The sequence below is a fragment of the Aegilops tauschii genome, chromosome 3, assembly GCF_002575655.3.
Source record: "Aegilops tauschii subsp. strangulata cultivar AL8/78 chromosome 3, Aet v6.0, whole genome shotgun sequence".
Lineage (NCBI taxonomy): Eukaryota > Viridiplantae > Streptophyta > Magnoliopsida > Poales > Poaceae > Aegilops > Aegilops tauschii.
In genome coordinates, this window is record NC_053037.3 from 202,675,020 (window position 1) to 202,681,429 (window position 6,410).

Sequence of the window (6,410 nt, forward strand, 5' to 3'; positions counted from 1 at the left end):
CACAGTGCTCAGACCCTTTGGGCGCGTCCGAAAACCGCCCCGAACCCGATCCGGGTTGTCATTACCGATGGGTCCGGATCATCTCGAAACATCCCTAAAATATCTTCGGTTATTTGTTGGACTCTCCTAGTCTATTTTTCTCAGGCCGTCTGATTTCAATCGGAGGGACCAAATAGTCCACCTTTGACCACCTACTATATATATCCGCACAAACCGTAGCCCTAGCTGTCCCATCCATCAAATCCTCCGCGCCGCCGCCGCCCATTGTCTCCTCCATCCTCAGGATCTTGCCCGATCCATTCGAGCCACCCGACCAACCTCCTTCTTCCTCGGGATCCGTCCCGATCTCTCCACCCAACCACCTTCCCTCCTGCCCAATCCATCCATCCAATCAGCGCCCGCAAACAGTTCTTGCCTCCTCTGCCCGATCTCCTTCGCAGCCAGGCCTTCACCTTCTTCCTGATTCCACTGCGGCCGCCAACGCATCAGAGAGGAGCTCCTCGATCCCCTTGACCCCGACCTCTGCGCCGCTGCCTCAAGGTCGGCCTCGCCTCGTCGCCGACGACCGGTGCTGCTGCCGATGACCACCTCCAGCCCCCCTCTATCGTGCCCTCGCCCCGCGCCAGCAAGCGATCCCACTGTCAAGCCGCTCCGACCTGCAGGTCCTCCGCACCGTGTCCCTTCTCCGCTTTTTGTTTCTTTTTCTCTTGCTGCTGCTCTGATCGCGTTGTCGCTGTGTTCTTCTACAAGGGCTGCACCACCGAGCGGGAGGTCAGGAAGTGATCCTCCGCCGCCACTGTTCCGCCGGAGCATCGGTGCCTTGGATCCGCCCCCCTCGTCCACCTGTCGTCCTCATCTTCGGGCTCCCCTGCAACTTCTGCTGCCGCCTGCTTCCTCACGTGCGAGATGAATGAGTGCTTCGTCCTGCTCGATCCTGCCGCGCACGCACGCACCCATCTGCGCCAAGCCAACCGGCCCTGTAGTCGCTGACCTCGTCGGTGAGCATTCAGTCGCCTCGTCACGCCCCCGCCATCTCCCTGGCCGTCTTTTTCTTCTTCACTTCTCCGTTTTCTTCTCTGAATTTTCTCTGTCTTCGTTCTTCAGGCAACAACCGACGTCGTGGACGCCAACCGCCAAGCCGTCGCCTTCCTCCGCCGCCCTTGCCCGTTCCCGGCCGGATCCCGCAGGCAGGGCCCCGTCCCCGCCGCTGGTGGCCCCAAGTTCTGCCGCCGCTGCCGTTCCCCTACCATGGCGCCTCGGCCTCCTCTGCTTCCTCTACAACGAGCAGGTCGCTCGTCCCGCGCCCGCTCGCGTGGACCAAGCCATGCCAGCGCCAGGCCTAGCCGCAAGCCCCGCGGCCTAGCTCCCACCTCCACCGACCTGGGCCGAGCCCAGCGAGGTGAGCTGCCCCCGTGCCTGCTTGTTTGGCCTGTTAGCCAGATTCGGCCCGTATAGTGTTTTTTTTCTCTGGACGATTTAATCAATTCCCAGGTTTTACATATTGCAGAAAACCCCTCCATGTTCATGCATTAATAATTCACAAACCGTGCATCGGATTAAAATGCTTTATACATGTAAAATGCTTATAATTTCATCTAGTTTAATAATTTCCAACTTTCATGCATGTTTAAAATGTTTAAATGTGTTGTTTGATTTTATTTGCATAAATGACTTGTTAAAATGGTTTATTTCATAACTAAATAACCGCAGCTCCGAATTAAATAAAATTGGTGTAGAATGTTTAAAATGATTTTATTTCCAACTTTCATGCATGTTTAAAATGTTTAAATATGTAAAAGGTGTAGAAAATGCATAGATTAACATGGTGCACTTACTTTGCATGTTTAAAAACTATAAAATTGTGTATAGGTTAGAACAGTACCAAATTCAAAAATTGCATATGGGGACTTTCCAGAATTGTTGTTTGTTATTCTGGCCTCATTTACACTTGCCTAAATATGTAGTTTGATTATACTTCACCTCTTGCCATGTTAACCAACATTTAATATTGTTGAGTACATAAATGAGAGATAACTAAATATTTGAATGTGGTGTCTCGTTGCATATTGAGCTCCACTGAATTTGTAGTATTGTTTGTTGCACTTTGCCAAGCCATGAATCATTAAACCGGACATGCATCATACTTGGTTGCGCATCATGCCATGTTTATGCTTGTTGGTTTACCATGTTGTTTGCTTCTTTCCGGTTGCGCTTCTCCTTGATAGTTCTCGATACGTTGCGATCGTGAGGATTCGATCAACTACGCCCGTTCGTCTACTTCATGGATTCGGTCTTCTTGCTAGCGGGATTTCAGGCAAGATGTCCGTTACCTTGGATACCACTACTATCTTTGCTTTGCTAGTTGTCTCGATGCTATTGCTATGTCGCGCCACCTACCACTTGTTTATCAAGCCTCCCAATTTGCCATGTTAGTCTCTAACCTTTTCCACCATCCCAGCAAACCATTGCGTGGCTATGTTACCGCTTTGCTCAGCACCTCTTATAGTGTTGCTAGTTGCAGGTGCAGTTACAGGTTGTTCCATGTTGGGACATGGATATCATGGATATCTTGGGATATCACAATATCTCTTATTTAATTAATGCATCTATATACTTGGTAAAGGGTGGAAGGCTCGGCCTTTTGCTTGGTGTTTTCTTCCACTCTTGTCGCCCTAGTTTCTGTCATAACGATGTTATGTTCCTTGATTTTACGTTCCTAACACGGTTGGGGTTTATGGGCCCCCCTTGACAGTTCGCTTTGAATAAAACTCTTCCAGCAAGACCCAACATTGGTTTTACCATTTGCCTAATAATAACTAAAACTTGCATAGGGACCGACTAGCACCCGAGGACTCTTAATCTACAACCCGGGCCGGTGCTCCTCATGATTGTTGGTCCAAAATGGGCGGACTGCGGGGCCGCCACGGGGCAACTCGAGGATTGGTTTTACTTGTAGGCTGACCTATCCGATCATGGACTGAGACGAGATACGCGCGGCTACTATCAGGGTGTCGGCACGTCGGGAGGTCTTGCTGGTTTTGTTTTACCATTGTCGAAATGTCTTGTGAACCGGGATTCCGAGCTTGATCGGGTTGTTCTGGGAGGAGGATTTTCCTCTGTTGATTGCGAGAGCTTGTCGTGGGCTAAGTTGGGACACCCCTGCAGGGTTTAATCTTTTGAAAGCCGTGCCCGCGGTTATGTGACAGGTGGGAGTTTTTAATATCCGGTTGTAGAGAACTTGACACCAGATCCGAATTAAAATACACCAACTGTGTGTGTAACCGTGATCGTCTCTTTTCGACGAGGTTCGGGATGAGAACACGGTTGGGTTATGCTTGAACGTAAGTAGTTCAGGATCACTTCTTGATCATTGCGAGTTTGCAACCGTTGTGTAGATTCTCATCTTATTCTTGTACTCGTAAGTTAGCCACCATATAATGCTTATTCGCTTGCTGCAACCTCACCAATTACCCATTCCATATCGATTAAGCTTTGTTAGTCTTGATACCCATGGTAATGGGATTGCTGAGTCCTTGTGGCTTACAGATTACTACAACAGCAGTTGCAGGTACAGGTAATGCGATGCTTTGACGTCAGAGCGATGCTTGATTACTTTTGGAGTTCTTCTTCTTCTTCTTCGATCAAGGGAATAGGTTCCGTGTCGGGAGCCCGGGATTAGCAGGGTGGATGTCATTCTTCTTTTCGTTTGTTTTCATGCATAGTCGGATCCTGCTCTTCTGTATGATGATTGCTACATATTGATGTATCATTGTATTCATATTGTAGCTTGTGGCGAGTGTAAGCCTTTATCTTGTATTCTAATCTATTCAATACATGGTATGTTGTAATGATATCCACGTTGCTATGCGCTTGAAATGCGGTTGTGCCCCAATCATGAATTCATCACATGATTGGGATAGAATTGCATGTTGGGCGCTACAAGTTGGTATCAGAGCCTTACCGACCTTAGGAGCCCCCTTGATTGATCAAACCGCTGCCGTTGTTGAGTCTAGAACAAAACTATTTTGAGTCTTAGTTATATCGGAGAGTAGCAATTCTTTTTACTCCTTATCCCCTTTGTCGCTCTGGTGAGGACTCGTGACGTAGGTGTTTTCCCACTCTTCTATCCTTTTTCACTCAAATTTTGTTAGGATCATGCGGGTATTGTTGGATCATTGTGATATCATTGTGATGGGGGTTTTGTCTTGGTGCCTCCCGACATTTAGGGGTTGTGGCAGTGTCCCGGGGAGTTGAGCTCCAAGGTATTTTTGTCACAGTGCTTATCATTTCAGTTCCGGAATACCAGAGGTCGCCGACATCGAAAACGCTTCTATACTCTTTGTGGTGAGTGTAGTTTGGCGCCACCCAGTACTGGGGAGAGCGATCAAATGTATTGCCACAGCTAGTATATCGGATGTTTTCGAAGGTCTGAGGTACACAATTTCCGAGGTTTTCTTGGTTATGTGTTGACGGATGGATACAGTTGGAGTGTAGGATTTATTAGTTGTGTGAGATATTTGTGCCTCTCTGTATCCCCAACACTAGATTGCATAAACAGAAAGTTTTGGGAGTTAATAGGTGGGAGTTCAAGTAGTTACCTAGGATTTCTTTTCGACAGATGTATGATTTGAGACTGGGGTCCAACGTCTAGTGGTTCGTTTTTCACGTTCAATTTACAGGGGTCACGAGGCGTCTTAAAGAGTCCTTGCCTATGCCGATTCGGGGACGTCTCATTTTTCATTCATGATGTCCGCTGTACGTCGTGCACGTGGGGCCTCATCACAAACACTTTGGGCGAAATCTCTATCATATGTTTGTTTCCGGCTTATTCCGCAAGCCAAATCCGTTGTTTCGTTTTGTGTTGTGGTATTCGAGTTGCTTCGAAGTCAAATGTGGATTCCATCACTTTTCTAAGGGGTGTTTTCATATATCTATGGGAGTGCTAATCCTTCTTTATCATCGAGATTGTCATGTCAATCCTTTTCAATAGGTTCACTTCTCTTCAAGTAATTCCATACGGGCGTTGTTGAGAAGCTTGAGGATTTGTTCGTTTCATCCGTCCCAAGTTGCCTTTGTTTTTCCCACCATCCGACCCTTTTCTTCAAGGACTCGGATTTGTTAATCCAGTATCCATTTTATTCTTGTGAAGTCACTTCATTCTTTTCCTTCAAAGTTCTTACCCGGTGATTCTCATGGAGATGCTCATAAACTTCAAGTTCATAATTCTTCGTTACCATTTTCTTCCTCGGTGGAGTTAATTCAAGATTCGGTGTTGAGCATATTCCTTTCATTTGTCCAATCTTTTCCCAAGCTGGTGCACCTCATCCGGAGTGTAGAAGATATCTTCGAATATTCGTGCTTCCATTCTTAATCCATTCAAGTTATTTCGAGGTTGTTACCTCAGTTAAGCCATTTAAGTGAACCGGTGCAATCTCTCTTTAAAAATCGTTCAACGGTGTGTCTTTTTCCCAAGATCTTACCCGACTCTTCTAATTTTTTTCGGAGCTATTGTCAATTTTTTCAAAGTTTGACATAAGAATGAATTTTCATCAGTCAAATGCCTTCTCCAAGATCACTATCAAATTCTTTTCATCTTTCGCCCAACCTTTCCTTATTCATTATTCTAGAGTGTCTCAACAATTCTTCATGGTATTCTCGTCGTCATTCTCTGCTTGAAGACTGAAGAAAAGTTTCTCTTAAATCTTGGTCCGTACTCGCGAAGATTCATGGTTCTAGCTTCATGACATCCTCATAATTGTTTTTGATTGTGAGAATTATTTTTATACCCATGCGACACATTTCATGAGTTGCTTTCCTTTCTCGATCATCCGAAGGCCATCATTTCTGAATATTTCTCATTCTCCACTTTCAGCTCTCATTTCCAAATCTTACTGGTGCATTGTTCAAGTATTTCTAGTCAGCTTGTCATCTGTTCGTTCCCTTGTATCTAAATTCCCTCAAGTAACTTCACTTGTTTTCCAATTCTTCCCGACGATTCATTCTCTCTCTTCGTTCATTTTCAATTCTTACGGTGGTTCGTTCAAGATTACTCTTCCTTTGTTATCATATTAATTCATTTGTTCTTAGAAAATCCTACTGGCGGACCTTCCCAAGTTTTCCCTATATATCTCCTTAATCCCTTTCAAGAAGAATAAGTAGTATACCAAATCTGTTGCTTGTCATCAATCGAAATTGGTGAAGGATATTGTCGGGGAAAACACTATGGGATTCCCAGGGAATCCCTCCTACGGTTGGCGGGGGTGAAGAGCTGCGTAAAGAGCAGTTCTAGCGATCAACGCAAGGGGATTTTTACCCAGGTTCGGGCCGCAAATGATGCATAAAACCCTAGTCCTGCTTGTCTGTGTTTATCTTGTGTTCTTCAGTTTTTGGACTAGCTACTATGCGTGCCT

General features: G+C 46.0%; 1 long non-coding RNA gene across 1 annotated transcript; it reads left to right on the plus strand.

Moving 5' to 3' along the window:
- The first annotated feature begins 245 nt into the window (after window positions 1-245).
- On the plus strand, window positions 246-4,109 carry LOC109776681 (uncharacterized). The gene is made up of 4 exons (XR_002236127.4): window positions 246-998; window positions 1,105-1,399; window positions 2,226-2,314; window positions 3,563-4,109. It is a non-coding gene; the product is annotated as an uncharacterized lncRNA (long non-coding RNA).
- Window positions 4,110-6,410: the final 2,301 nt, after the last annotated feature.